This window comes from Equus caballus, chromosome 5 (assembly GCF_041296265.1).
Source record: "Equus caballus isolate H_3958 breed thoroughbred chromosome 5, TB-T2T, whole genome shotgun sequence".
Taxonomy (NCBI): domain Eukaryota; kingdom Metazoa; phylum Chordata; class Mammalia; order Perissodactyla; family Equidae; genus Equus; species Equus caballus.
The window spans coordinates 35,679,856-35,701,109 of NC_091688.1; the positions used below are offsets into that span (position 1 = coordinate 35,679,856).

The following is a 21,254-nucleotide window of genomic DNA, read 5'->3' on the forward strand; positions in this document are numbered from 1 at the left end:
GTTCTGCTTCCACAGCCCAGGAACGCTAGTTCAGATCCCAGGAGCAGACATACTCCACTCATCAGCCATGCTGTGGAGGCATCCCACGTACAAAGCAGGGGAAAACTGACACAGCAGTTAGCTCAGGGTAATCTTCCTCAAACAAACAAACAAAAAAAACAGAGAGAAGAGGATTGGCAATGGATGTTAGCTCAGGATGAATCTTGTTCACACACAAAAAAAATTACATTCTCTTGAACTGACAGAATCTTCTCACAAACCTTCAGCACAAAAAGAAAGGAGAAATGATACGTTGTCTGTGCCCGACCTCCACTTCATTTCCTACCTTTTCTCAGCTCAAATTTTTGAATTCATTCTTTTACCCTATATGAGAAATAATGTTCCTCTTCCCCTAGGAAGCATTCCCTGATTTTTTGTAGGTTTGAGATATTTTTTTAAATTTTTCTTAAAAAGCAGTTTATTGAGGTATGATTGACAAACAAAAAGCTGTACATATTTAATGCATGCAACTTGATGAATTTGGAGATAAGTGCACATTCATGAACCCATGACCACAATGAACACCACAAACATATCCATCACCTCCAAAAGTTTCCTTCACCCTCTTTATTTTTTTAATTTTTAATTTTTTTGTGATAAGAACATTTACCATAAGATCTACCACCTTAGTAGATTTTTAAGCACACAATACAATATAGTTAACTATAGGCACTATGCAGTACAGTAGATCTATGGGACTTAATCCCCTTGCATAACTGAATTTTAGACCCTTTGAGCAACGCCTTCCCTACTTCCCCTCCCCCTATCCCCTGGTAACCACCATTGACTCTCTGCTTCTATAAGTTTAACCATTTTAGATTCCTCATATAAGCAGGATCGTATAGGATTTGTTCCTTTGTGTCTGACTTATTTCAATTAGCATAATATCCTCCAGGTTCATCCAAGAATTTTATTTCCTTTAGATATATACTCAGAAGTGGGATTGCTGGATCACGTGTTAGTTCTATTTTTAACTTTTTGAGAAAGCTCCGTAACGATTTCCACAGTGGCTGCACCAATGTACATTCACACCAAGGGTTCCCTTTTCTCCACATCCTCACCAACACTTATCCTTTAATTTTTTTATAATAGCCATCCTAACAAGTGTGAGATAATATCTTATTGTAGTTTTGATTTGCATTTCCCTGACGATTAGTGATGTTGAGTACCTTTTCATATACTTGTTGGCCATTTATATACCTTCTTTGAATAAACATCTCTTCAGGTCCTTAGCCCAACTTTTAATTGGGTTATTTGGTTTTTAGCTATTGAATGGCCCTGAATGGCCAAAAAAATCTTAAAAAGAACCAAGTTGGAAGACTCACACTTCCTGACTTCAAAACTTACTACAAAGCTGCAGTAATCAAATCCGTATGGTACAAAGATAAGATGAGACATAGAGGCCAATAGAATAGAATAGAGAGTCCAGGATAAATCCTAAATTAATAAGAAACCATTATTTTGTTTCTTATATATTTTGGATATTAATCCTTTATCAGATATATGGTCTGCAAATGTTTTCTCCCATTCTGTAGGTCATCTTTTCATTTCATTGATTGTCTTCTTTGCTGTGCAGAAACTTTTTAGTTTGATGTAAACCCTTTGTCTATTTTTGCTTTCATTGCCTGTGCTTTTGGTATCAAATCCAAGAAATCATTACCAAAACCAATGTCAAGAAGTTTTTCTCTTATATTTTCTTCTAGAAGTTTTAGAGTTTTAAGTTTTATGTTTAAGTCTTTAGTCTATTTTGAGTTGATTTTCTGTGTACAGTATATGATGAGGGTCCTATTTCATTCTTTTGCATATGGATATATAGTTTCCCCAATACCATACATTGAAGAGACTATCCTTTCCCCATTGTGTATTCTTGGCACCTTGTCAAAGATCATTTTACCATACAGTTTAGGGTTTATTTCTGGGCTCTCTAGTCTATTCTATTGCTCTCTATGTCTATCTTATGCCAGTACCATACTGTTTTGATTACTGAAGCTTTGTTGTAAGTTTTGAAGTCAGGAAGTGTGAGTCCTCCAACTTGGTTCTTTTTAAGATTGTTTTGACCATTCAGGGTCCCTTGAGGCTCCATATGAATTTTATGAAGATTTTTTTCTGTGTCTGCAAAAACATTGTTGGAATTTAATAAGGATTGCATTGAATCTGTAGATCGTTTTGGGTAGTATGGCCATTTTAACAATGGCAATTCTTCCAATTCATGTAAATGGTATGTCTTTTCATTAATTTGTGTCTTCTTTAATTTCTTTTTGCAATGTTTTACAGTTTCCAGTGTACAAGTCTTTCACCTCCTTGGTTAAATTTATTCCTAAGTATTATATTCTTTTTAACACTATTGTAAATTGAATTGTTATCTTGATTTCCTTTTTGGATAGTTTGCTGTTAATGCATAGAAATACAACTGATTTTTGTATGTTAATTTTGCATCCTGCAACTTTACTGAATTTGTTTATTAGTTATAACAGTTTTCTGGTGGGTCTTCAGGGATTTCTACATATAAGATCATGTCATCTGCAAACAGAGATAATTTTACTTCATCCATTCCAATTTCAATGCCTTTTATTTATTTTTCTTGTCTAATTACTCTGGCTATGACTTCCAATATTACGTTGAAAAAAGTGTCAAAAGAAGGCATCTTTGTCTTGTTCTTGACTGTAGAGGAAAAGCTTTCAGGTTTTCACCATTGACTATGATGTTCACTGTGAGGTTTTCATACATGGCCTTTATTGTGTTGAAGTAAGTTCCTTCTATACGTAATTTGTTGAGGGCTTTGATCAGGAAAGACTGCTGAATTTTGTCAAATGCTTTTTCTGCATCTATTGAAATGATCATGTGATTTTTATCCTTCATTTGGTTAATACGGTATATCCTGTTGATTGATTTTTATGTGTTGAACCATCCTTGCATTCAGGGATAAATTCCACTCGGTCACAATGTATGATCCTTGTAATGTACTGTTGGATTTGGTCTGCTAACATCTTGTTGAGGATTTTTGCATCTATAGTTTTCTTTCCTTTTGGTGTTTTTGCCTGGCTTTGGTATCAGGGTGATGCTGGTCTCATAAAAATGAGTTCTGAAATATCTCCTCCTCTTACATTTTTGGGAAGAGTTTAATAAAGATTTCTATAATTCTTCTTTAAATGTTTGGTAGAATTCACCTATGAAGCCATCTGGTCCTAGGCTTTTCTTTGTTGAGAGGTGTTTTATTACTGATTCAATCTCCTTATTCATTATTGGTCTGTTCAAGCTTCCTATTTCTTCTGATTCAATCTTGGTATGTTGTATGTTTCCAGGAATTTATCCATTTCTTCTAGGTTGCCCAATTTGTTGGCATATAATTTTTCATAATAGTCTTTTATGATCTTATTGTTGTGGCATCAGTTGTGATGTCTCTGCTTTAACTTCTGATTTTATTTGAGTCATCTTTTTTTTCTTAGTCTAGCTCAGCATTTGTTGATTTTATCTTTTAAAAAAACAAACTCTTGGTTTTCTTGAGTTTTTCTATTTTCTATTTCATTTACTTCTGCTTTAATCTTTATTATTTCCTTCCTTCTGCTAATTTGGTGCTTAGTTTATTCTTCTTTTTCTCGTTCCTTCAGTTGTAAAGTTAGGATTTTTATTTGAGATTTTTCTTTTTTTTAATGTCAGCATTTATGGCTATAAAATTCCTTCCTAGTACTGCTTTTGCTGCATCCTGTAAGCTTTGGTATGTTATGTTTTTATTTTCATTTATCTTGAGATATTTTTTAATGTCCCTTTTGATTTCTCCTTTGACCCAATAAGTGTTCAAGTATGTGTGGTTTAATTTACTTATATTTGTAAATTTTCCCATATTCCTTATGCTGTTGATTTCTAGTTTCATTCCATTGTGGTCAGAAAAAGATATCTGGAATGAAGGCAATCTTCTTAAATTTGTTAAGACTTGTTTTGTGACCTAACATTTGATCTATCCTGGAGAATGTTCTATGTGCACTTGAGGAGAATGTGTATTCTGCTGCTGTTGGGTAAAATGTTCTATGTCTGTTAGGTCCATTTGGTTATAGCGTTTTTCATGTCTACTCTTTCCTTACTGATTTTCAGTCAGAATATTCTATCCATTATTGAAAGAGTGCTTTCAATTTATATAATAACTTTCATCATTTTACATAACTTTCTTTGTCTCCTGTAACCTTTGACTTGAAGTCTGTTTTGTCTGATATAAGTAAAACAATCCCTGCTCTCTTTTGCTTACCATTTGGATGGAATATCTTTTTCCACCCCTTCTCTTTCAACCTATGCATGTCCTTAAATCTAAAATGAGTCTCTTGTAGAAGGCATACAGTTGGATCTTATTATTTTATTTATTCTGGGACTCTAAGTCTTTTGATAGGTGAGTTTAATCCATTTATATTTAAAGTAATTTTTTTAAGATTTTATTTTTCCTTTTTCTCCCCAAAGCCCCCCAGTACATAGTTGCATATTTTTAGTTGTGGGTCCTTCTAGTTGTGACATGTGGGATGCCACCTCAGCATGGCTTGATGAGTGGTGCCATGTCCATGCCCAGGATTCAAACTGGCAAACCCTGGGCCACCAAAGCAGAGCACGCGAAGTTAACCACTAGGCCACAGGGTCAGCCCCTAAAGTAATTATTGATATGAAAGAACTTACTACTGCCATTTGGGGTTTTTTTCTGTCTATTTTGTAGTTCTTTTGCTCTCTTCCTCTCTTCCTTTGTGATTTTATTATGGGGGTTTTATTGGTAATTATATAATTTGATTCCTTTCTCTTTTTCTTTTATGTATCATCTTTAGGTATTTACTTTGTGGTTATCCTGAGGCTTTTATAAAACATTTTATAATTATAACAGTCTATTTTAAGCTAATAAGCTTAACTTCAATTGCATACAAAAACTTTGCTTTTACTTCTCCCCCTTACACACATTTTTACATTATTGATGTCATGTTGATGTTACATTTTTTAAATTGTGTATCCATTAACAGATTTCTGTATTTATAGTTATTTTAATACTTCTGACTTTTGTACTAGGGTTAAAAGTGATTTATGTACCACCATTACAGTATTACACTATTCTGTATTTGCCTATATATTTACCTTTGTGAATGAAATTTATATTTTCATATGCTTTGTACTGTTGTTTAGCATCCTTTTGTTTCAACATGAAGAACACCCTTTAGCACTTCTTGTAAGGCAGGCAGGTCTAGTGGTGGTGAACTCCTTCAGCTTTTGTTTGTCTGGGGAGGTCTTTATCCCTGTTTCCTTTTTAATGGACAGTTTTGCTAAGTATAATATTCTTGTTGACAGTATTCTTCTTTCAGCTCTTTGAATATATTATCCCACTCCCTCCTGGCCTGTAAAGTTTCTGTTGAGCAACCTAGTGATAGTTTTATGGGGATTCCCTTATGTGACAAGTCATTTTTCTCTTGCTGCTTTCAAAATTCTCTCTTTGTCTTTGACTTTTGCCAGTTTAATTATAATGTGTCTTGGTATAGACCTCTTTAGGCTCAACCTATTTAGCATCCTTTAGTCTTCATGAATCTGGATATCTATTTCTGTCCCCAGATTTGGGAAATTTTCAGCTATGATTTCTTTAATTAAGCTTTCTGCCCTCTTTCTCTTTCTCTACTCCTTCTTGGACTCCCATAATGTATATATTGGTTATCTTAATGGTGTCTCATAATTCCCATAGGCTTTCTTCACTCTTTTTCATTCTTTTTTCTTTTTGTTCCTCCAACTAAATAATTTCGAGTTATCTGTCTTTAAGTTCACTGATTCTTTTGTCTGTTTGATCAAATCTGTTGTTGAAGCTCCAATTTTTCAGTTCAATCATTGTATTCTTTAGCTCCAGAATTTCTATTCAATTCTTTCTGTGATTTCTATCTTTTTGTTGAACTTCTCATTTTGGTTATGTATTGTTTTCCTGATTTTTGTTTAGTTGTCTGTGTTATATTGTAGCTCACTAAGCTTCTTTAAAGATGATTATTTTTAATTCCTTTTAAAGCAATTTGTATATCTCAATTTCTTTGAGGTTGGTAACTGGAGATTTATTTTATTCCTTTGGTGGTGTCATGTTTCCCTGACTCTTTATATTTCTTGTAGCCTTGCAATGGTGTCTGCACATTTGAGGCAACAGTCACTTTTTCCACTCTTTACAGACTGGTGTCAGGAGGGAAAGATCTTCAGTCAGCTAGGCTAGAGACTCTGTGGGGTCTCTCTTTTTTATGGATGTGTCCCCTCCATTCTTCTCACTCTTTTCTAGGGGTGAAATCTTAAGGACTAAGTGCCTTCTCTCAATTCTGCAGAGCTTTCCTGGGTGCTAGAGCCACCCACTCTTTTTCTCTAGGGCAGTCTTTTGAAATGCCAGGGCATTGAGTACAGGCTCCACTTCTCTCCTTCCCTCTTAAAGAAGACGTCTTATGATTATGTGTCTTCTCTCTACTCTGCAGAGCCAGGCCAAGTGCTTAGTCACCAATCCATTTTCCCTAGAGCAGTGCACATAGATGCCAGGATAATGGGTGCAAACTCAATTTTTCTCCTTCCCTACTGAAGAGGGAGTCTCAGCATTATGTATCTTCTCCCAATCCTGCAGAGTCAAAATGGCTGCTGAGACTCATACTGGATACTGAGATCTGTGTGCTGTTTGCAGGGGCATGCATGAGGTGCTGTCTGTGGGGACATGTATGAGGCACTGTCTACAGTGGCATATGCAGGTCAGCTGCTAGGGTCCACCAGTGGGCCCGCTGGCTGGTTGGGTCCACAGGCCAGTTGTTGAGATCCACAAATCATTTTCTGTGAGTCTCAGCCACTTTTCTTTGTTCTTAGCTGCCCCTCAATGATCCAGGAATGTGAATTTCCTCAGCATTCTGGGTGAGGCAAGACGGAAACAAGTCTCTTGAGCATCATTCTGAAAGGCTGGGGAAGAAGGACATTCATATCATTCTTTATTTCTCCTGTGGGAGAAATCATGGACTAAGGGAGTCTCTCAGCACTGAACTGTACCAGCTTGGGGAAGGGATCACATGAGCAAAGTGAAACTGTTCTTGCTCTTTTCAGTGTGGCTGTTCTCAGATTTTGTGCTCCACTGGGGTACTAGGAACTCTCAACTAGACTCTGAAGTTCTCAGAAAGATATTTTTGTCCATGAATGGCTATTAAATCAGTATTTCTGTGGGAGAACAAGAGCTAGGACTCTTATTTCACCATCTAGCTGATGTCAAGCTAATGTATCTCTTTTTAGTGTGGTTTTTTTTTGACCACAAAAACAATAAAAACTCATTGTAAATAATTCAAATATTTCACAAACGAAACTACTGAAAAAAATTTTATCCAGAAAGTAAGATTGTTCTTTAATGTTTTCATTGTAGAATAGAGGAAACTGCACCACTATTAAACTGCTTTGATTGAGGTGAGAATGCTGTGAGTGGCTGTATGGCTAGATAATGAAAAAGAAGAAAAACAATTCAGAGATCTATAGGGAAGATCATGAGACATAAGTTGGAGTATCTCACAGAGGAGATAGGTAAAAGGGTAGTCTAAAGTGATGGCAAAGGGAAGTCCAAAGACAATTGCCGTGCATCAGACATAGAAAACAACCAGCTCAGGATGGAATATGAGATCATATGTTCCAATAGGGATGTTTCTAGAAGAACATGAAGCTGATAAATTATTTAGCAGACTTAACTGGGTGGAAAATTATATTGAGAATCACTTTTACAAAGTTACTAGAGGGTGTGGTAAGATAGTCAGATGTTTGAGAAAAATCCTCTCCCCTTTTAAAAAGCCCCCAGTTACACCCACCAACAGTCTCAAACCTTTGGCATGGTCTACAAGACTCCTACTTACAACTCCTCTCCTTTCACAGTATCCCAGCCACACTGGCCTTCATTCAGCTCCTAGAATAATCCAAACTCTCCTTCCTGATTCTGTGCCTTGCACATTCAGTTTCCCTTGCAATACCTTCTACACACACACACATACATACACACACACACATACAAGTAGGCTAGTCAATTCCTATTCATCCTGCAGGACTCAGCTTCTACATCATTTCTTCAGAGAAGACTTCTCTGATATATTTACTGTCATCCCTAGTTAGATTAGCTAGCCCTATTATATGGTCTCATAGTTCCCTGTATTTCCCCAATCACTTATAAAAATTATAATTTTATAAGCATTTATGTAATTTTATGTTTGATGTATCTATATATCTAGGTATATCTCCACTGGACTCTAAGTTCTAAGGGAATAGTGACTGTGCCCACAGAACCCCACATGGTACCTACTTCATCAAAGTAGACACTCAATAAATATTTATTGAATGAATGAACAAACAATAGATAGAAACTAAATTTGGTAGATAGTGGTGAAAGTGGAAATTTAAAAACTAGGTACAGAATCAGGATACAGAATGAAAGGTGTTACAATTGTTAGAATACACTCGATGTTGGTGAATGCTGGGAACACCAGAGGGGGTTCTTTCTATTCAGAGAGACAGATCTTCAATGGAGTCACACCAGGATGACAAACCCCAAACTTCCCCATCACAATGGCCTGATCTGCCTCTGAAATCTGAAATTTGAAATTATCCCTCCTCCTCTTCTTGCACTCTCCCTATATTCACCAGTGTTTCCTCCCTCCTTCATACATTTTAAGTCACCTGGCCCTTAGTCCCTATCTGAGTATCTTTCATACCCTGTCCACAGATCAATAAAGTCATTAACACTGTACGTGCCATCCTCATTAGTTTTCTACTTTGCTGGGCCAGTGTTGAATCCAAAGGATTCCCTATCCCCCATCTTGATTTCCCAGTGACTACACTTTACCTGCAAAGTCCAGGAGAAAACCAATGAACCATGCAGCACACTACAAATATGTTCGATTTCTCTTTGGGCTCCATCAAATGACACTTCTATTCCCTCAGCTATTCCGAACTCTCTCACCATTCACGTGTTCTCAATAATATCTCTCATCTCACCTATCCATTGGTTCTTAACCCCTTGGTTGCTCATTAGAACCACCTGAGGAGCTTTTAAAACTACCAGTGCAGGACTCAACACCCAGAAATACTGATTTAATTAGTCTAGGCTGGGACTCAGGCAGCAGTATTTTTTAATTCCCTGGGTGATTCCAGTCTACGTAATAGAAGATAGAGTCACTTTTGCAAGTAAACTACATGGGGTAGTCTTCAAGAGGAGATTAATCTTCTTAGTGAGGTTATGTGTTTATCTTCAGGTACTTTAAGAGAAAACTGATAGAATCCTTGTGGATTTGGGGAACTGAACTAGAGTTGAAATAGCCCCAGTCTTTTCCCCATTCCTATCTATAGGGCATTGCCCTTTCCTCTCCTTCTCTCGGAGCCAGCAGATAAGGATGGAAGAGAAAAAAATCCAAGTCTAGTGAGTACCTGAGGAAAGGGGGCCCAGGACACTATGATGGGAGTGTTGTGGGGGTGGGGAGAAGCCAGTCACGAATCGAGCAGTGGGGAAAGTATTCCCTTGGCATTCTTTCTTAAGCCCTAAACCAAAAATTACATACAGTCAGCTGGAGACCAGGATCATATCTGCAGATGTTTGGCCCCCATAATGTCTTTCTTTTATCAGCAACATGAAAAATTAGGACAATTCACCTAGAGATCCTGATTTCCTACTTTCCTTTAAAAATGTTTTCCAGAAGTCTGACCACACTGGGACCCCATTTCTACAGGGCAGCAATTATCTGGTGCTGAATAGCATTCATCTTACGCTAAGTGGGGCTTGTACCTTACGTCTCATGCCTGGCCTGCCTTACCTACTTCACTCATTTATTGTATCTGCCTGATACCTATAAATATTTAAGTTTCTAATCTCTAGCTTAAGCTGTGAAGCCTTGCCTTACCTCATGTTGGTCAAAGGAGCAAATTAGCTAGTCCCAAAATAGCAGTGCTTGATCTCCCTTGCCCACTCCCATCCCACCCCCAAACCAACACTAGGACCCTGTGTGGCTTTAGGACATTTACCTGAAGTTTTTAGTAAGAAACCCTTTAACCTCCCTCAGAGTCCAGTGTATATGTTGATATGACGAAGATCTCTGCAAATGGATGCAGAACAGAGAGAAAGTAACCCTCAGCAGAGTCACTAGACAGACATTTCATTCTAAATTTCAAAATGACGAGAATGGGCTGAGAAGTGACTTCCAAACTAGAGAGAGAAGAAGTCTGACCTCTTGACTTCCCTCTTCTCAGAGGTTATCTACTGTCATTTCCTATGGGAAGGAAGGAAGAGGACATTATCATTGAACTATGACTACCAGAGCTTTAGGATGAACGGCTTACACCCAAATCTCTCACTTCCTTATATATAGCCCCATCACTCTTCTGAACCTGCACTCTTAAAAGGCACTAATATCCAGGGGCAGGGATCTTTTCTCTGCATTCTGGTGCTCTCTGCAGCATTTGACATTACAGAATCCTTCCCACCCTTAAAGTTTCCCTCCTTTCAACTTTCACTAAGTTGCACCATCCTAGTCTTCTGTCTTTCTGGCTGCTGCTTATCTCTTCTTGGCTTGACTTCTCTTAAGATTCCTGCCTCATAAATAGATTTGCTTCTCTAGTTCCTGCTGACTGGACACCTCCTGGATGTCCCATAATCACCTCAAATTCTGCTTTTCTCTCTCCCTTCGTTCATTTCTGTAGACTGATTATGAATAATACTCTTAGTGACCCACGGAAAAGAAAACACCTCCATCAAAGCCCCTCTCATGATCTGACAACAATCCAAATCACAGGGTAAATTCATGGCAATTTAAGACAAAAGGGAAAGTAACTTGAATATCTAACTTCTTAGAACACAGATTCTCAAGGGAGAAAGGGTACAAGAAAGGAGCTTTCTTATGGTAGAGAGCAGAATATGTAGTTTGAAAAGGCATAGTCAATATTACAACTTTATATTTATAAAACAAAAATTACCTCTTCAACAATTAATCCTCCAAATAATTTTATTTATTAAATAGTTGTTATTTAGTTATTCATTATTCAGTAAACACTTAACTGCTCATTGTGTGCCAAGTATGGACCTTTAAACAGGATAGACATGGCCTTGGTCCTCAGGAATCATGCGGATAACAGACATTAAACAAATATATAATAGATCTAAATAGGTAAACATAAATAAATATATGATTCCAGCCTGTGATAACTGCTATGAAGGAGGCCTTCAGAGATGTTGACAGTGTCTTTGAGTATGCCAAGCTGTACCACCCCCAGGGTCTTTACACTTGCTCTCTCTCTGCAGAGACCTCTTCCCCCAGGTCCTTGTGTGGCTAGCTTTTCTGAATCATTCATATCTACACTAAAATCTCGTCTCCTCAAAGAGGCTTTCCCTGATTTTCCCACCTAAAATTGCTCCCAGCCTCCCTACCACCATTCATTCTGTCCTGTTACCCTTTATTTTTTCATAGCACGGATCACTATTAGAAAATATACTATTTCTATACAGGTCTCTTGCCTGGCTCCCCAACTAGACTCTAAGTTCAATGAAAGTATGGATTTTTCCCCTTTTCTTCACTGTATTCCTAGACCTCAGAATAGTACCTGATACAAAATAGATACTCTAAATATTTGGCAAACCAGTGAAGGAACACTTAGGAAATAACAGAAAGAAGCTTACCGAAATAGGAAGGCTTCTCTGAGGTAGTGACTTTTTGGCAGTTTTCTACTTTTAAAAATTTGCAGATAATAAACTGCAACAAAAACTTCTGATCTGGTGTGGATACACACACACACAAAAAGAAAACAATTCTCAACCTAGAACATGTTCTCCCTTGGGGAGCCACGTAACCAAATCTCAGGGTGACGTGTTGGGGAATGGATTGACATTCAACATCCATTCCATCTTCCTTCTATGTGCCTTCTTGTGCTATAGAAACAGAAGATCTAATAAGCTATGTTTCCCAGACTTCCATGAAGCTAGAGCAATGCCTTTTTGTTTTTCTTCACCAACTTTTTGTTGTAAAGGCATAGGTTTGAAAAAGGCAAAGAGTTTGGTTTAATCCATGTTAACAATTCAAAAATATAATTCGTAGAACAGAAATAGAATTCACAGGAATTGGTGACTTGACCGCATATGGGAGATGAGGAAGAGGAATGTGAATATGATGAGTCAAATATATCTTAGTGATTGAAATTCAAAAATAAAAAGAAGGAAGTTTAGACGAAAAGATAATTAATTCATTTTTGAATGAATTTAAACCATCTGATGACATCCAAATGCTATTCAGTAAGCAGTCAGAAATGAAAGAGTAGAGCAAGGGAGCACAGCTGGGGCTGGACCTACAGATTTGGGAGCCTCATACACTTGAGTGGCAGCCAAAGCCATGAGATTGGTGAGATCATCCAGGAAGTGTATGTACCGTAAGAAGAGAAAAGGACACATGGCGTGCCCTGGGTAACTAAGTTACCACTGAGGAGAATCCAAGAAATGAGCACAAAGGGAGTTGGTCAAGAGGTAAGAGAACCAACAGATCTCCAGGGTCACAACATTTCAAGTAAAAATTTCAAGAAAGTGGAAGTGATGACAAATTCTGCAGAAAACTTAAATAAAATTTTGGTAAGTTGGAGGTCATGTGTGACCATAAGATGAGCAATTTTTAGCTTTGAATCTCATCTATAAGACTATAATATCATTACTCTTCCTGTTACAGTCATCTGCTATCCTCAAGTTGCTGTCCCCTGTCCCTTGAAGAGTTTAGCTCCTGTCTGACTCTCACATTCTTCACACTTACACACTTAACACTACTCCTTTCATTATTGTTTCCATGTAGATGGTCCTTCCATTAACCTAGTTTTTCAGATCCTTGACCTCCTCTCCTCCAATGATCTCGTCCTCTACCCCTTTCACTCCGTTAAGCTTTCAGTTGCACCATTCTAGTCTTCTCCTCTGTCTTTCTGGCTCCTCCTTACCTCTCCTTGACTTGGCTTCTCTTATAATTCCTGACTCATAAATGTATTTGTTTCCCTGGATTCTGCCAACTAAACACTCCTATAGTCATACCCTTGTGCCAAAAGCTACAATCCTTCTATAATCTTAATTTCAACCATCCCACTCTCTCTAATCACCACCTTTTATCTTTCCATTTCACTCCTCCTTTTACCCCAAATCCAACAAAACTTTAACCTCCATCCCCAATCTATAGTCCATTGATTCAACCACCTTTCACTATCCCACATGCCCCTCATGTCATAACTTTCCTCCTTACCCAGTTTAAATTCCATGGTGAGTCATCATCGTCACTCCCTCCCATACACCCTCAACTCGCTTGTTCCATTTTGGGTTGTGTTTGTCTGGGGGGAAAAAAAGTCAGTACTGCTTAAATCCAACTCTTGGGCTCTTTCATGTCTAAATTTGCACAACTAAAGGTAGCTGGAGAAAAGCACACACCTATGCTATGATTAGTCTCACTTAAATTTGTGATTCCTAACTGAAATACTGCCAGGCAATTATATTTTATTTTCCTAGCTCGTTTTCTCACTCTCATAGACAACTAGGAGGTGAAGGCAGGGGCACCAATCTTCCAACGCTTCTTCACGCATCCTCACTCTCAGATTCCTCACAGAGAAAATAGAAGCCATCTGAAGAGTATTTCCAGATGCTTACACCATCCACCTGCCTAGCTTTGTATCCTACACTATCGTCTCTTCTTTTCTGTATCCTTCTCTGTCCTCCTGTTACTATGGATGAATTTAACTGTGTCAGGCAAGGGACAGTTCCTCTCCTTATGCACTAGAACCCATCGTTTGTCACCTACTCAAGGACATTGCTCCAGCAATTCTCCTCTTTCTCTCTCTGCTTTAACAAATTCCCTCTCTACTGGATCTTTCCCACCAGATTACAAACGTGTTGTTATTTCTCCCATCTAATAAGGAAAACAAAACTCTCTTGATCTCAGATTTCTCTTTAGCTACTGCTTTATTTGTCTCTTTCCTTTTACAGCAAAATTCCTATTTTTCTTCTCCCACTTACTTGACCCATTGAAACACTCAGTTCTCGACTTACTTGACCTATCAGCAGTATTTGACGTCGTTAATCCCTCTCTCCTTCTTGAAACATTTCTTTAAGCGTCTTCCAGGACACCAGACTCCCCTGATTTTCTTCCCACCTACTGGTCAGTCCTTAGTCTCCTTTACTGGTTCATTCTCATCTTCCCTGCCTTTTAATATTAGATTACTTCAAGGCTCAGTTCTTAGAACATTTCTCTTTTCTAATTAGTCTGATTCTACTGATGATCTCATCTAGCCTCATAAATTTAAATACCACCTATAGGATGATGATTCCCAAGTTTATATCTCTAGTCCCACTTAACCACTAAATTCCATCTTTTATCAAGCTGCCTTAAAACTTCTACACTTGAATGTCTGTCTAATAGGCATCTCGTATTTAACTGATACAACACTGATCTCCTAATCTTCCCCACAACCTGCTTTTCCCACAATATTCCCCATCTCATTAAATTGCAACTCCACCCTTCCAGTTACTCAGGACAAAAATCTTTGAGTCCTCCTTACTTTTCAGACTCCACATCCAATCTGCCATCATATGCGGTTGGTTCTTCCTTTAAAATAGATCCGTAGTCAGCTATTTCACTGCTACTACCCTGGTCCGGATCACCATTATCTGTCATCTAAATTATGGGACTAGCCTCCTAATCAGGTAGTGCCGCTTCCTATCTTGTCCTTTTCAACCTATTCTCAACACAAAGAGATTCTTTTAAAACTTCAGTCAGAACATATCACTCCTCTACTCAAACCCCTCCAATGGTTTTTCATCTCACTCTCAGTAGAAGTTCAGGCCATTAAAATGGCCTATGAGGCCTTATATGATTTGAGCCTCCCCCTTCCACCACTTCTCTGACCTCATTTCCTACTAATTTTCCCCTCACTCTCTCTGCTCCAGCCACACTGGCTTCCTTGCTGTTCTTGGAAAATGCCAAACACAGTCCCACCTCAGGGCATTTATATTTGCTATTTCTACTCCATGGAATGATCTTCTTCCAGATATTTGCATGGCTCACTCCTTAATCTCCTTCTGGTCTCTGCTCAAATGTCATTTTCTTAGGTCTGAACAAAAGAATGTGGTTGGAGCTGGAGAGACAGATTTGGGAACCATTTGCATCTGGGTGACAGCTGAAGGGATGGCATTGGTAAAGTCACCCAAGGAGTGTGTGTATAGTGAAAAGAGAAGATGATTACCTACACAGGCCTAAATAATGTCACTGAGGAAGATAATCCCAACGAAAGTAGGAAAAAGGAATCAACAGAAAGCTAGAAAAACCAGAAAATCATAGTGTCACAAAATTCAAGGAAAAGGAGAGTTCCAAGAAATTGGATTTGTATAAATAAATTCTGCAGAAAACTTAAGTAATATGTAAGTTTGGTGAGTAGGAAATCATCAGGGACCTTAGTAAGGACAGTTTCATTGACTGAAATTGGAGATTACTATCTTCAGAAGCTTGGTTCAGTAGAGAAAGAGAAAAATTAGTCAGTGGCTAGGAGGTGAATGCAGGTAAATGAGAAGGAAGATTTTGTTCTTTTGGAATGTTTGTCTTTTAGGGTGAAAAGAAAATCTTGAGTTTGTTTATAGACTAAAATACAAGAGGTAAAAGAGGGAGAAGTGAAAGATCAGCAGAGAAAACAGACAATTGATACAGCAAAGACCTGCAAAGAGTATTCAATATCATCCAACAAATATTTATCTACCACATGATGCCACGTGTTGGGATATAATAACGGATGAAATATACACCCAGTAGACTGTAGCATAATGGATACAAGTGAGGTTAAGACCACAGCTGTAGATTCTGGTTTTAAAACTGAAGGGACATAAAGAAAAGAGCGAAGTATTGGTTATAGGAAATTGAAGAACTATGGCCTCAATTTTCTCAGCAAGCAAGATACTGCAATCTGTTGAGAGTGAAGGGACTCTGAGAAGGGGGCTTAAGGAAGCTAGTGCAGGTTAAAGATTTGCAATAATAAAGAGAATGGGAGAGGAGGTTACTAAAACTAAAATAAAAAAGAACTATCAAACAGATCTGAATGGCTCAATAATATTAAACGCCATTAATTTGTAGAGATTCCATTCTCTACAATTTTGTGATTTTTATCCAATAACACTCAGCACTCACATACAGAATGGTTTGTAGAACTAGCCGATGGTTGGTGGCTTATAGTGCAGGTAAAGGGGTAAGTTATAGTGCTAGGATCCAGAAGATAATCCAAGTTGTCAACTTGAGATTGTCCATTTCCAACTCTTCTTTCCTTTGCCTACCTCTAATACACAGACAGTAAAAGTTAAACACTTAATTTCCCAGCTCCCTGGCAGCTAGGGGAAGCCATGTGACACACTTCTGGTCAATGAGACAGAAGCATAAGTCTGTAAATTATGCTTCTCCTATTTCCTCCTTCCTTCTGCCTAGAGCATAGTGATGAGGCCTAGAGAACCAGCAACCCCTTGGCAACCTTGAGGCAACATGTAGGAGGACAAAGTCAGGATGTTAAGAATGACAGAGCAGGAAGGCAGAAGGGACTTTGGCTCCTGACGGTGTTGTGGAGCTGCTGTGTCGGCTCTGCCTTGCCTCAGGATTCTTATTATGTAGGGCAGATAAACCCTTATTTATGTAAGACATGATTTTTGTGTTTTCTGGTGATTTGCAACCAAATGTGTTCATAACTGAAACGGAGGTCCAGGCTTTCTAAGTATGTTAGTCATGATGCTTTTGGTTGTAAAAAAAACAAAAATATTATAAAGCAGAATAAGGGGGGGGAAAGGTGGGAGAGGATGTAATGGCATATCACTGGAATGTCCAAGAGAGAGAATTGTCTGTAGGCCCAGCAGGACCCATGGTTCAAATAAAGTCACAAAAACATTCTCTCTCTTCATCTCTCAGCTCTGCTGCTCTCTGCTTGACTTCATTCTCTCCCAAATCTCTCCAAGAATGGCAAGACAATCTCCAGCAGCACCATTTTTGCATATTTCTTAGAGCTCATGACCCCATAGGCTGACCCTGGCCCTTTCTCTCACAGTGTGCATATCAATCTCCAGAAATCTGTCCAAGGATTGGTAGGACAGCCTGGGTCCACACCTATCATGGAAGTGATTAGGCCACATGACCAACAGCCCCACCAATACCATGTGGAATGAAGGAAGAGCAGACCCAAAAGATATAGGTGTTCAGCATACAGAAAAGCAATAGATCGACTATGGTAGAAAAACAAAGTGAGGCCAGAAAGGGGACAAGTAAACTGGGAACAAATGAGTGGGTCATTGGACTAGAAATATTTATGAGGCTTATAATTTGTGTGGAGAAATGACACAAGAGATAGAAGGATAAAAAGTTGTGATCAAAATGTAGTATATAGAAGTTTAATGTTTCAGACAGGTGGAGCAGTTCTAGATGATAACCGGCAGGGTCTAGTCTGTAAATATAGAACAGAGTGGTAAAAACAAAGATCTGAGTCGAGAAGATTAAGGTATTAGATCAAGATTATCAAGGATAGATTTATATCTTTAAGGCCTTAAACTAGTAAAACATTTATGGTACCTGTATTAGTTAGCTATTGCTATGTAACAAATTACCTCAAAATTTAGCATGTCTTGAAACGACAGACATTTGTTACCTCACACAGTTTCCAAGATTCAAGAATTCGAGAATGGCTTAGCTGGGTTGTTCTGGCTCAGGGTTTCTCATGAGGTCACAATCTAAAGATGGCAGCCAGGACTTCAGCCATCTGAAGGCTGGAGGATCCACATTCAAGTTCATTCACACGGTCATTGGCAGGTCTCAGATCTTCATTGGCTATAGGCCAGACACAGTATTTCTGGATCTAATGGATCTCTCTATAAGCTGCCTGAGTGTCCTCATGACATGGCAACTGGCTTCCCTCAGAGTAAATGATCCAAGGGAGAGGGTAGTCAAAGCCCTGATGTCTTTAAACTGAATTTTGGAAGTGATACACCATCCTTTCTGCATATTCTAATGATCACATAGAACAACTTTGGTACGATGTGAGAGGGACTACACAAAAGCATAAATACAAGAAGGGAGGGATCATTGGAGGCCATCTTGGGGGCTAGCTACCTCAGTACTTCAGCCATATATAATTCAAAATAAAAACAATACTAAAGTCAACCCAGGGTCTTGGATCTTAATCCTACTTAAAAATAGAGAATGAGGCCTTGTGGCATTTCAAGGTAGAGAGATGAAAATGAAAACCCCACATAAAGTCAGGACCATCCAATGGTTGTACTATGTGATGAGTTAGGGGGGAAAAAATCCATCCACCTGAACTGGGAGATGACAAAGAAGCTTGTCTATCTGCCGAGGCGCTGAGTGGAGGAAACAAAGTCTCCTCTGAGAATTCAAAGCCATAGGTCTCCACCTTATATTGGATTTAAGATTCAAATTTATACTATCCATATGGCCTTGGAGTCCTCAAATCAAGAAACTGACAGTAGTTGGTCTGACATATGATATCCCTCTGGAGCTCACACACATGCTCTGAAGGGATAGTCCCAAAACCCAGACCAGAAAAGGATTCTCATAGAAAAAATAATAATAACAAACATCTGTGAAATATGAGCATACAGTAAAAAATTCAAAGCATACAAGGAAACAATTTATTATGAGTAAAAGTCACCTTGTTAAAAAAAAAAAAAAATAGAACTAGGGGCCAGTCCCGTGGCCGAGTGTTTAAGTTCGCGAGCTCCACTTCAATGGCCCAGAGTTTTGCAGGTTCAGATCCTGGGTGCGGACATGGTGCCACTCGTCAGGCCATGTTGAGGTGGCATCCCACATGCCACAACTAGGAAGACTCACAACTTAAAAAAAAAAAAAACACAACTATGTGCTGGCGGGATTTGCGGAGAAAAAAGTAGAAAAATAAAGATTGGCAACAATTGTTAGCTCAGGTACCAATCTTTAAAAAAAAGAGAGAATTAGAACCTTCAAGCACTTAAAAGAATTGGTTGACAACATGAACTAAAATATAAAATATTTGTGCTTAAAATTATTAAGAACATAAAGTGAAACAAAACGTAAGATTTTATAAAATTTAATTTCTAGAAATGAAGCATATAATCACTGAAATTGAAAACGCAATAGAGGGGCCGGCCCGGTGGTGCAGCACTTAAGTGCGCACATTCTGCTTCGGGGCCGGGGCTCACCAGTTCAGATCCCGGGTGCGGACATGGCACCACTTGGCAAGCCATGCTATGGTAGGCATCCCACATATAAAGTAGAGGAAGATGGGCATGGATGTTAGCTCAAGGCCAGTCTTCTTCATCAAAAAGAGGAGGATTGGCAGCAGTTAGCTCAGGGCTAAACTTCCTCAAAAAAAAAGAAAACCCAATAGATATTCGGCCTTAAAAGTAAGGACATCATGTGATGTGCTACAACCATGTCCTCACTAGGCACACAGTTACCGAGCCCTGAGGGATTGGTAACCCAAAAGTGAGTGCTTTTGCCCAGAGCCACTCTCGCCAATAGAACAAGACAGGGTTTGGAATAGCAGAGCAGAAACTTTATTCAGTGATCAATGAATGGAGGAGGCAGAGCTCATGCTCTAAAACACCTTCTCCCTGAAGGGAAGGTGAACAGGATTCTTATGGGATGTGAAAGGAGAGGGGTCTCTGCGTCATCACTGGGCATGGGGGGCAGTTGAGGCATGTTCAGATCTTCCCTTCCTGCACACTGCACCTTTTGTACATACTTCCTTTTGCACTCGGCAGCCCGTTGCCTGCCATCTTGGACCTTTCTCCGTTGGACCAGTTCTGCCATTTGGCCAGGTGGCAATGTTCTGCCTTGGTTCCTATAAGCAAGCACAACTTAAAAACAAAGCATTAGACATGGAAAATGTTTTTTAGAGACTTCTCTGGGTGACAACGCCACCTTCCCAGTACCTCCATGTGTTCAGCAAACCAAAGCTGGGAGTTTTATGGAGACTTCATCATATAAGAATAATCAATCATTAATTCCACATTCCAGTCCTCCTCCCCTTCCTGGAACATGGGTGATGGGGCTGAAAGTTCCAAGCTTCTAACACATTTACCATATATATGAATTAAGAGTTGGTGGGCTCTGAATGATGACCCAAGGAACTCCCTTACAGGGCTTTGGGACGAAGGCATGGTGGCAGCCTCTTTGGCAGCTTAGCTTTTCTTTGCATATTGTTTCTCCTGGTCAGATCATCTGAATGTCTAAAGTTTCTGGATATCTGGAGCAATTTTGTATTAATTTTGCTGGCATAACTTTTGGAACTTGGTTTTAGTACTGTCAAATGGCAAAACTAAAACAATATAGTAACGAGTTTGATGTCTTTTATTCAAGAGGAAACAGTCCATGGATTAGGGGGTACAGTGCCTCACAAGCAGTGGTGCACTCTTCCCAAGGGATTGTGGGCAAGAGGGAGTTTTATAGCGCATTAGAAGAGGCAGCAGGGACACAGGCATGACTGGCTAGGAGGTTGGGGATTTCCTTATAAGGCTGGCAGGTCCTATTTTCCAGGGAAGGATAAACCAGCTAAGCTGAGTTGGGGGACTGGGATTGGTGTTTGCTATGTTTCCTTGACAGGTGTTTTCCATAAGTGCAGGCCAATTTAGGTTTAGATTTGGGGGAACCTCCGTTTTGTGGGTCCCAACATGTGAATTAACTTTAGCAGTACACGTTGCCCTGCATCCCTATTGCCAAAAGTAAAATAGGGATGGGAAAGTCACCCCTCAAGTAGGAACAACTCTTCTTTTATCCACTACCCAAAGAAAATAATCAAGCCTTATCTCTTTGTGTCAATCTTATTGATTTAAAGCATTTTTAAAGTATTTCTTAAATATTTAAACCAAATGTTTCTAAGTCTTCTAGCTTTCTAGTGTCACTCTTTCCTTTAACATTTAACACCTCATAAAACACCTCAAGGCCCATCCCACACTCAGTTGGAAATCCCTATTTCTGAGGATTGCTAGATGGGTGGGAAGGGAGCAGTACTTATATTTGTCTGGTAACCTCTCACTCCAAATTACTGCTCCTACAGAGTTTTCAACATTTATTGTCATTTCATCTTCTATAGTTGTGTTCTTTTCACATTATTTCATCACTAGCATGGACTCTGACCCTCAAAGTACTGCCAAACACAAGTCTGTGTGTCTATCACACTTCCACTTAAAGATGTAAGGAAAAGGGCCAGAGTCTACA

At 38.9% G+C, this 21,254-nt stretch overlaps 1 protein-coding gene across 3 annotated transcripts in view; it reads left to right on the plus strand.

The window, feature by feature from the left end:
* The window catches only part of SLAMF6 (SLAM family member 6), a 69,841-nt gene that overhangs the window by 28,963 nt on the left and 19,624 nt on the right, over nt 1-21,254 (plus strand). The gene's annotated exons all lie outside the window — the stretch shown is intronic.